At 41.7% G+C, this 11557-nt stretch overlaps 1 pseudogene; it reads left to right on the top strand.

The window, feature by feature from the left end:
• The first annotated feature begins 9064 nt into the window (after window positions 1-9064).
• LOC135563711 (DNA excision repair protein ERCC-6-like) lies at window positions 9065-11074 on the top strand (annotated as a pseudogene).
• The last annotated feature ends 483 nt before the right edge of the window (window positions 11075-11557 follow it).

The following is an 11557-nucleotide window of genomic DNA, read 5'->3' as shown; positions in this document are numbered from 1 at the left end:
GGATGCTCTCGATGTTGCAGCTGTAGAACCTATTGAGGATCTCAGGACCCATGCCAAATCTTTTTAGTCTCCTGAGGGCGAATAGTCTTTGTCGTGCCCTGTTCACGACTGTCTTTGTGTGTTTGGATCATTCTAGTTTGTTGTTGATGTGGACACCAAGGAACTTGAAGCTCTCAACCTGCTCCACTACAGCCTCGTCGATGAGAATTGGGGCGTGCTTGGTCCTCCTTTTTCTGTAGTCCACAATCATCTCCTTAGTCTTGGTTACGTTGAGGGATAGGTTGTTATTCTGGCACCACCCGGCCAGGTCTCTGACTTCCTCCCTATAAGCTGTCTCATCGTTGTCGGTGATCAGGCCTCCCATTTTTGGGTGATTCCCAGACTTCACCCTCCCTACACCTCTGATGAATATAACAGGAAACCTGTTTGATCACCATGCACTGCAAAATCATTGTGGCTATGAATACGGAGAACATCACCACATTAACATCAACAGGCCAGAGGATATATCCATTGGACTTGGGGCTCTGCTGGGATTGACCTCATTTAGATTGTATTTAGATATTGTGTCATTGTTATTGATATGTGCATTATTCATTATAATAATATTAGGGAAGAGGGGGTTGTTCAAAAATGAACTCAAAAGGTTCTTCAATGATCCATTAAAAGGGGTTATTTGAAGAACCATTTCAAAGGGTTCTTCGAATAATTTATAGAGATTCCCCCACAGTTTCAATTTGAAGAACCCCTAAAGGATGCACCAGGAACCTTTTCTTTTTAGTGTGTCTGTAAAATTAACTATTTGATAAATGGCAGTGGGAACGCCTTAATTCGCAAATATTTATAAAATAACCGATCATAGCGAAGTGAATTTGGGAGTCACGTGATATGTTGTGTGGTCTTCCCACAAAGACTCGGGAAAACATGCAGTTTATTTGGCAACAAATTCGATACAAAGTGATTTTCAAAACAGGTAAGAATAGCATTTTTGCTAACCCTAACCTTTTTCCTAACCTTAACCTCGTTAGTCACCGCCTTTCAAAGTATGTTGCATTATGGGGATAAAATGTTCCGACTTGTGTTTACATGTCGACTGCATGAACTTTACAAAGATCATGTCATCAAAGGACACTGAAGTTTGGAATGCAGTCGACTGCATGTTTCTGCAGTTGCTCTTCACCAACTTCATCCTGCAGCCATCGCCTGCATTGTGGGAGGCTCTATTGTCAACCAATCATTATTGTGTTTTTGTTTGACCCACAAAATGTGACTGAAACAGAAACCAACTGTGCTGCAATTCATGTACACAGTGGAAATGTACAAATGAATGAATGTGATATTTGAGGTGCTCTCTCTCAACAATTGATTGTACAATGTACACACATATATTTCCTATTTGTGATTGTGTAATATGGGGGTTGGAGACATGTTTATTCCGACATTATAAAGCAAAACGTGTAACAATGGCAACACTGCCATGTTGCACTGCACTAAACCTTGCTGTTGGAAAACCACATCAGTGTCCAACGTTCGGCTGTCGCAGATGCACCTCCCCGACTTGTCTACAGTTGGTTACTCAAAAGAGCCCAATTTTTATGGAAACACGTTAGCCTGGGCAGCCACTAGTGGGCGCTATGGATCTCCACTATTGTCTGGGATTAATATGCCCAACCGGTAATACACTCGTGTCCCCCGGAAACCGGTTTGTATTTAAAACATTCTTCATTCAGGCTGCAATTTTTTTTCTTTCGATTTTCTCCTTAACTCGATTTAATGGCAAGAAGGAATGGGAAAAAATACGGGACGAGACCCGTAATAACAAATGCACAATAACATGTAGCACGAAAGCCGATACAACAGAGCACATGTACTCACAAGACCAACGGACATAGGACAACAATCGACAAGGACAATGGGGAAAAGAGGGCCCATACAGCGGGGCAAAAAAGTATTTAGTCTGCCACCAATTGTGCAAGAAATCCCACTTAAAAAGATGAGAGGCCTGTAATTTTCATCATAGGTACACTTCAACTATGACAGACAAAATGAGGGAAAAAAATCCAGAAAATCACATTGTAGGATTTCTAATTTATTTGCAAATTATGGTGGAAAATAAGTATTTGGTCAATAACAAAAGTTTATCTCAATACTTCGTTATATACCCTTTGTTGGTAATGACAGAGGTCAAATGTTTTCTGTAAGTCTTCACAAGGTTTTCACACACTGTTACTGGTATTTTGGCCCATACCTCCATGCAGATCTCCTCTAGAGCAGTGATGTTTTGGGGCTGTTGCTGGGCATAGACAGAATTGGCTGTAAGGCAAGCTTTTTTTCAAGGGAAGTGGGTGACTATCAACGATCAACAAACTGTTACAATCAGTAGGTTTCCTGTAAAGATCAGTATATAAAACATTATCTTTACATTTACATTTAAGTCATTTAGCAGACGCTCTTATCCAGAGCGACTTACAAATTGGTGCTTTCACCTTATGACATCCAGTGGAACAGCCACTTTACAATAGTGCATCTAGGTCTTTTAAGGGGGGGGAGAAGGATTACTTTATCCTATCCTAGGTATTCCTTAAAGAGGTGGGGTTTCAGGTGTCTCCGGAAGGTGGTGATTGACTCCGCTGTCCTTTACACAAGATCAGAAGATCAAGAAAACTGATTTGACGTGTATCAGATTGCATAGTAAATATCAGATGCTCAGAACAGGAGTTAAGAAAAGAATGGTTGGCCCCCTGGAGCTGTTTTGGATCACCCCTCCACAGAACAAAAATTTCATCAATATACCTTTTCCAAATAATGATGTTAGGCAAGAAAACATTTTTGAGAGGATTTGAAAATAGACTGTTTCTCCATGTAACCCACATACAAATTAGCATAGTTAGCAGCCATGGGGGATCCCATAGCAGTACCCTTCGTCTGAATAAAGAAATCATTTAGAAGCATGAAGTAGTTGTGTGTGAGTACTATTTCAGACAATGTTATAATGCATGCGTAGTTCATTAGGGTCACGTTGCAGAAGAAAATGTTCCATAGCTTCAATACCGACCTAGTGTGGAATAATTGTGTATAACGACTCAACATCAAAAGTAACTAACAAAGTATTCTCTGGGATAGGATCAAGAGATTCAATAATAGAGATCATACTGCTGGTGTCCTTTACCAAGGAGGGGAGCTGTTCTGCGAGTGGTCTAATAAAAAAAGTCAACAAAAGTCAATAGATGGGCCATTACTGCATCAATGCCCGCTACAATAGGGCACCCTGGAGGTTTTGTAACATTCTTGTGTAATTTTGGCAAGGTATAAAAAGTGGCAATTTTAGGGTGTTGAATATTAAATTACAACATTTTTACAACCCTTGTTGTCAACTATCTGTAGCGATGTTTGATGAAATATCAGGAGAATTGGGCTCTAGGGATATAGTGCGGAGACATTAATGCACATAGTAGTTTATGGGGAAGTAGACATACAGATGCTAATGGTACTATTGTGGAAGATATGACGGAAACAAGAGCATTAGCATGTCTTAACGATGGATGTGTGTAGGGGGTGCATACTGTCGGCAGAGAAGTCAGGCACAGGAGAGCAAAAACTGATTTACAAAGGCGCAGTTTAATAAACAAAACTACCGTAAACAGAAAAATAAATCAATGGGTAAACAAAACCTGTTTACACACCAGCATAACGTGCACAAGCACTACAATAAACAATTCCGGCAAGGACATGGGGGGAACAGAGGGTTAAATACACAACATGTAATGATGGAATTGAAACCAGATGTGTGGGAAGACAAGGCAAAACAAATGGAAAGTGAAAGGTGGATCGGCGGTGGCTAGAAAACCTGTGACGTCGACCGCCGAACGCCACCCGTACAAGGAGAGGGACTGACTTTGGCGGAAGATGTGACAATGTGGTACAAGAGTTGATGTTGTTAGAGGGGTTACATCCTGCTTGGACCTCACAAAGGCTTCTAACTCTATTGCATCTATCTGTGAATGTAATGTAATGAATGATTCTACTGTTGGAAGTGATCATTTCCTGATTTCGTGTACAATGAACTTTGATGTTACTGTTCCAGACAGGGCACCATTCAGAAGATAGGGCTTTCATAAAGCAGACTGGGAAAAGTCTGGTGATCATTGCTCAAAGTCTGTTGGACAGTTGTCTATAGAAAGGCCGGTTGATGTATGTGCTGCCTCTGTGATCTCTGATTTTGAGTGCTGCAAATGTATATGTACCAGTGAGTGAAGTTGGTGAGAAAAGGAAGGGGGTTACTTGGTGGACTGAAGAGTGCACTGCGGCTATGCGAGAAAGAAATAGGGCGTAGGAACATGACTCCTGAGAATCTACTTTATTTCCAAAGGAACAGAGCTTTAGTATGTAGAGTCATTAAGGCTGTCAAGAGAAATGCATTGAGACAGTTCTGCTCTACAATTGGCAGGGTTACTGAGCTGGGGGTTGTACTGTGTGGTCTATGTTGAAGAAGATGACTGAAAGAAGCAGGTCCCCTCGAATTCCAGTTTTTTCTCGACTAACCTGTAGGTACCGGTACCCCCTGTATATAGTCTCGTTATTGTTATTTTATTGTTACTCTTTTGTTTTCTTAACTCTTATCTTATTTAACACTGCATTGTTGGTTAAGGGCTTGTAAGGAAGCATTTCACGGTAAGATCTACACCTGTTGTAATCGGCGCATGTGACAAATACATTTTGATTTGATTTGATTTGGTTGTGGAGCAAAACATTTCCGTAACTGATAAAGAAAAAGATTACTTGTTGGGAAGACATTTGCTAGGGTATATAGTGGGGTGTATAGTGTGGTTACTTTGGATTAAGTATAAAAGCAACTCAGATTTTAAATGTTCATGTTAATATGTATAAGAAAAGGGATACTGTTGACTCTTCTTTGGATGCTGTTTTTACCATACATGAGATGTGTTCAGCCTTAGTAGGCTTTGTAATGTTTTAAGCATCTACCAGATGAGGTCAGACATGTTCTCCTGGGATTATTTAATATGATTTGGAGTGAGGGGGTTATACCTTCTGATTGGAAACATGCAGTAATATTACCTTTTGTAAAGCCTGGTAAGCACCCTTCATGTGCTGATAGTTGTAGACCAATAGGACTGACCTCTAACTTGTGTAAACTGTTGGAAAAGTTGATAGTCAATAGATTGTCATATTTCCTGGAAAGGTAGATCTACTTTGGTTCCATTAGTAAAGGTGAGCAATGAAGTTGAAAAAACTCTGGTCATGAAAGACGTTATGGCTACTGTCTTTTTGGACATTGAAAAGGCTTATGACACTATGTGGAGAGGCCTACTGATTAAGATGGAACGGCGTGGTATTGGTGGGAGATTATAGAACTGGGTTTTGGCCCTTTTATTTAATCCCTCTTTTTGAGTTAAAATAGGATCCATTTTATCTGATGCCTATGGAGTTAACAATGGTATTCCTCAAGGCAGTCCTATTTTGTTTAATATTATGATTTGCAATGTGTTTTTGAATGTAGGTATTGGGGTATTGGGGCTTCCCTATATACTGATGATGGAGTTCTGGAAGATGGGAAGGAATGTCTCTCCTGATCAAATCTATTCAACAAGCTATAGTGGATGTTGAAAGATGGTTGATTGACTGGGGTTTTAAATTGTCAATGGTGAAGTCTTGTTGTATGTTCTTCTCAAAGAAGAAAGTTGCTGATAATATACAGTTGTTTCTGTATGGACAGCCTATGGGGAAGGTTTCTACGTACAAATAATGGGGTATATGGTTCTATGAGCGATATACATGGAAAGATCATGTCAGAAATGTTGAAACAATGTGTAAGAAGGTGAATCTTATGTGCTCTGTCTCTGGTTATGAATGGGATGTTGACATACAATCGTTGATGGATATTTATAGAGCTCTGATCAGGACAACGATTGATTACGGATGCGTAGTTTATGGAACAGTGACAAACACTTGGCTTCAGAAGCTGGACAGAATCCAGTATATAGCTTTAAGGATATGTATTGGTGCATTTAAATCAGCATCTGTATGTGCTTTACAAGTGGAGGCAGGTGAGATGCCTTTGGATATATGGCATAAAGAATTGTCATTAGCTTATTGGGTTAGGTTGAAAGGCTGTGGGGTTGAGCATCCCACTGCTACTTTTCAAGATGACTGTTGGGAATATACTACTAGAAAACGCAGTGGTTTTGGTTGGTCAGTTGGAAAGCTTGCTGATGAGAGTGGTTTGGGGGAGTTAGAGGTTGTCCCTTCTGTGGTGATATGGGATGCTCCTCCGTGGTTACTTCCAGATCCTGTTGTTGATCTAACTTTGGTAGAGAAAAGGAAAGATTGGTCAGAATTCAATGATATAGGGAAACTGGTTTACAATGACATTGGTAGAAGTTGTTATTCTTTTTAACAGATGGATCCAAGGACCCAGAGAGTGGGCGCACAGGAGCGGGCGTTTACATTCCTGAATTTGATGTGCAGATATGTAGAAAACTAACAGATGAACTATCAGTACACTCAGTTGAACTGTTGGCGATAGTAGTTGCCCTCCACTGGGTGGAGGACATACAACCTGTTAGAATTATAGTATGCTCAGATTCTCTGTCTGTATTAACTAGTTTATCATCTGGTAAATCTAATAGGAGAGACATACTATTGGAGGTATTAATGCTTGTAGCGATGTGCGCTGAGAGTCGGGAAGCAAGTTCAGGGAGTGAGTGTTTAAATAAATAAATGAAACATAATACAAAACAAAAAACGCACAGACAGGAAACATAAAAAATGACACCTAGGGAAGGAACCAAAGGGAGTGACATATACAGTATAGGGCAGGTAATCAAGGAAGTGATGGAGTCCAGGTGAGTGATGACACGCAGGTGCGTGTAACGATGGTGACAGGTGTGCGCCATAACGAGCAGCCTGGTGACCTAAAGGCCAGAGAGGGAGCACACGTAACAATGTTATTGTGAACAATTGAGAGAATGGGTGAAATTTTGCAATTCTGCTGGATTCCAGCACATTCGGGCATGGAAGGGAAGGAAATTGTAGACCAGTTAGCCATCGGTTGAAAAGCATGCATTTAGTTTTACTAGCGTTTAAGAGCAGTTGGAAGACACAGAAGGAGTGTTGTATGGCATTGAATCTCGTTTGGAGGTTTGTTAACACAGTGTCCAAAGAAGGGCCAGATGTATACAGAATGGTGTCGTCTGCGTAGAGGTGGATCAGGGAATCACCCGCAGCAGGAGCGACATCGTTGATATGTACTTTGTCGATTATCGTGGATTTATTGGTGGTGACAGTGTTTCCTAGCCTCAGTGCAGTGAGCAGCTGGTAGGAGGTGCTCTTATTCTCCATGGACTTTACAGTGTCCCAAAGCCTTTTGGAGTTAGAGCTTAAGGATGCAAATTTCTGTTTGAAAAAGCTAGTCTTTGCTTTCCTAACTGACTGCGTGCATTGGTTCCTGACTTCCATGAAAAGTTGCATATTGCGGGGACTATTCGATGCTAGTGCAGTCCACCACAGGAGGTTTTTGTGCTGGTCGAGGGCAGTCAGGTCTGGAGTGAACCAAGAGCTATATCTTTTCTTAGTTCAACATAAAAAAAGGGCATGCTTATTTAAGATGGTGAGGAAATAACATTTAAAGAACGACCAGGCATCCTCGACTGATGGGATGAGGTCAATGTCCTTCCAGGATACCCGGGCCAGGTCAATTAGAAAGGCCTGCTCGCAGAAGTGTTTTAGGGAGCGTTTGACAGTGATGAGTGGTGGTCGTTTTACCGCGGACCCATAGCAGATGCATGCAATGAGGCAGTGATGGCTGAGATCTTGATTCAAAACAGCGTATTTGGAGGGAAAGTTGGTCAGGATAATATCTATCAGGGTCACCTAACAGAACGAACTCTGAGGATAGATGTGGGGGCAATCAATTCACAGATGGTGTCCAGGTCACAGCTGGGAGCTGAGGGAGTCTATAACAGGTGGCAAAAGTGAGAGACTTATTTCCGGAGACATTCATATTTAAAATTAGAAGTTCGACCTGTTTGGACAAAGACCTGGAAAGTAATGCAGAACTTTGCAGGCTAACTCCTCCCCCTTTGGCAGTTATTTCTTGACAGGACATGTTGTAGTTGGGGATGAAAATCTCTGAATTTTTGGTGGCCTTCCTAAGCCAGGATTCAGACACGGCTAGGACATCAGGGTTGGCGGAGTGTGCTAAAGCAGTGAGTAAACTTAGGGAGGAGGCTTCTGATGTTTACATGCATGAAACCAAGGCTTTTACGTTTACAGAAGTCAACAAATGAGAGTACCTGGGGACACGCAGGGCCTGGGTTAACCTCCACATCACCCGAGTAACAGAAGAGGAGTAGGATGAGGGTACTGCTAAAGGCTATCAAAACTGGTTGTCTAGTGCGTTGGGGACAGAGAATAAAAGGAGCAGATTTCTGGGCATGGTAGAATAGATTCAGGGCATAATGTACAGACAGGGGTATGGTAGGGAGCGGGTACAGTGGTGGTAAACCTAGGCATTGACTGACGATAAGAGAGGTTGTATCTCTGGACGCACTAGTTATGCTGGGTGAGGTCACCACATGTGTGGGTGGTGGGACAAAGGAGGTATCTGAGGCATGTTGAGTGGCACTATGGGCTCCGCAGTAAACTAAAACAATGATAACTATCCTAAACAACAGTATACAAGGCATGTTGATATTAGAGAGAGACATAAAGCGGGGCATAAAGCAATCACAGGCGTTGATTGGGAGAGCTAGCTAAGACAACAACGGGTAAGACAACAGCTAATCAGCTAAGACAATAACAACAGGTAAAATGGCAATGAATGGGCAGAGAGGGTCAGTTAAGTACACACAGGGCCTGAGTTCGAGGCTGGGGCCGACAGATTAACAAAAATAAACTAAATGGATTACAGTGATTAATGTATAGTCCAGCAGGCATCAACTATGTAGCCAAGTGATCATAGGGTCGAATGAACAGCAATAGATGAAACAGGGAAGCCGCTAGGTAGTTGTTACTATGCTAGATTGGACAGAATGGAAGGAACAAAATGGAACAGATGTCCACTTGTGGTACAGTGGAGGAGAAAATATACAGATGGCAGGTGTTCAAAGAATCATTGATCTCAGAAGTAACTTCAGCAAACGAGATCTTAAAGAATTCTTCACGCTACAAGACACTCAAACCTCATCCACACAGATGCAGCTACCGTCACCACACTCGAGACAAAGACACACAGATCCAAAATTGGATGAACACATCACCCACCTTCACTCCATGGAGAAGTTTGGAATCTCTGATCATGACCTCATGTTCTCACATGAAGTAGAAAACAACAATGATGACCCTGAGGATCAGGAAGCTCAACGGCACATAGAGAACATGGTTCTGAAAGCTCAGGGGCTGAAGGCTGAGTCTGAGTTGCATCAGCAGCTTGCTGGGAGCATTCAGTCTTACACAGAGCCGGCATGGCTGTGGAAACCCCATCAACACTATACAGTGGGGTCAATTGAGAAGAAGCCAATGGATGAAAAACCCAGTCCCTCCTCTCCGAAACATAACCACAACTCCACTGCGTTGGTGGACCAGTTTGGGTCTGGTGACGAGGAAGACATCCACAATCTGAGTAACAGATTAATTGATCTAGCTGTAGATGAAAGCATTGAGATTTTGGGACCTGCTGTGACAATTGCGACTGAGGAAAAGTTCATAAAGAGCAACCATCATTCTCCCATAGACAAGTCTCTTGAAGAGGTTTTATCGGCTGGTGAGGCAATTGACGCTTCTGTTCAAGTGGTTTTGGATGTGTCATCAGAAAAGAAGGATGGTATTGTTGCCATGGAGCATGGTACAAGTCTGGGATATGTTACCTCTGAAGTTGAATAAGACATACAGCAAAATGGAAATGGTTCCCCACAATGGCAGAACTTGTCACTTCAAGACTCCACAATCGACCAGAAGATCTCACCTGTCAAATCCCTGAAGAATCAAAGACTTTCTATGCTACTACAGATCTCCAGTACAAGCCTAGAAAGTTATGCAGAAACATCTCCAAAAGTGGATGCTGAATTTCAGTCTTTTGAAGGAAATTTCAATCTACAGTTATTGGACAGTGCTAGTGATATGTTTTCAGAGAAGTAATCCGATTCTGTCGAAGGGAATTCAGGTTTCCAGCTAGAGATGGATGTCAGCTTAATTTTAGATGACGAGCCCTCTATGTCTGTGAATGGAGCAGTTGAACATAATGGAGCAGATGTCCATGATGTCAACTCTCCTGTTTCTAAAGCAGACGACACTGAAGAGAACTCGTTCATTACTTCTGTAAAGAAAAAGAAAAGAGCAGCTGTAATTTATGATAGTGCAGAGGATGATGTTGAGGAAGGGGAAAGGCCTGATTTGATGAACACTGAATTGGATAAATCATTCAACGGTATGCGATCCTCCAAACCAAAAACAGTTCAATCTGGATCCAGTTCCTTTAAAGCCAGGAAAAGCTTTGGAGGGAATACCTCTGTGGCCTTAAGACGTTAATTTGTGGATTCAGTGATTGAGAATGTGGAAGACCTCAATGAGGACATAGAAGCTGAGCTTTCACATATGCACACTGATGATGCAAGTGAGGAAAGTGAGGTAACTGGATTTCGTGTGGCAAGGGAGGTGACTGGATCTCATGAAAAAGGAAGAACCCACATGGGAAACCTTCAACACTGAGACCGAAGAGGAAGGTGGAAGTGGGTCAATGTATGTTGTTGAAAAATCTGAAATGGGAAAGGACAATGAAAGTTCTTTGGAGGAATCTACCGGTGATCCTGAACTTGCTTCTGGTGAAAGAATGGACCGATGTGCCAGTGGCAAAGATCCCACATTGCAGACTGCGGAAGGTGTAAACAACAACGGTGATCTCCCGGCTGTGACAGAGGAAAAGTATAAAAATCTTGTGAAAAGGGGAAAACAATCTTATTCTGATGCCCTAAGCTGCTTTTTGAAAGCAAATGACATTAGAACTGGTGATCCTGAAATTCAGTTAATGACTATTCAACTGTGCTGTCAGGCTCAGTAAGGTAATGAATTAGTAAAATATTATTTCTGAAATGGTTGTTAACCCTGATTAGCTGTCACCTACACCAGGGTTTCCTAAACACGTTTTGGTTTTTGCCCTAGCATTACACAGCTGATTCAAATAGTCAATGCTTGATGATGAGTTGGTTATTTGAATCAACTGTGTAGTGCTAGAGCAAAAACCAAAACGTGCCCACAGGGGTGGCCCCAGGACCGAGTATGGGAAACCCAGGCCTACATTATTGAAAATGTCAGTTTAGTGTTGTTTTTTTTAGGGTTTGTCTTGTAAAACAATGTTGAAACAAATGGTGCAAATAATTTTCTACTAAAAAAATGTTTGTACTGTGGTGGGCTAGCAACAACAATACCAAACCCTGTAAGGGGTTAGATTGTGACACAATGAAAAATCTGTCTGATTGGCAATTGTTGGTAGTCTATTACTGAAGATGGCCACTTGATGGTGCACTAATGACTGGAAAAGTAT

Source organism: Oncorhynchus nerka, linkage group LG22 (assembly GCF_034236695.1).
Source record: "Oncorhynchus nerka isolate Pitt River linkage group LG22, Oner_Uvic_2.0, whole genome shotgun sequence".
NCBI classification, from domain to species: Eukaryota; Metazoa; Chordata; class Actinopteri; order Salmoniformes; family Salmonidae; genus Oncorhynchus; species Oncorhynchus nerka.
This window is presented reverse-complemented; position numbering and strand designations above follow the sequence as displayed.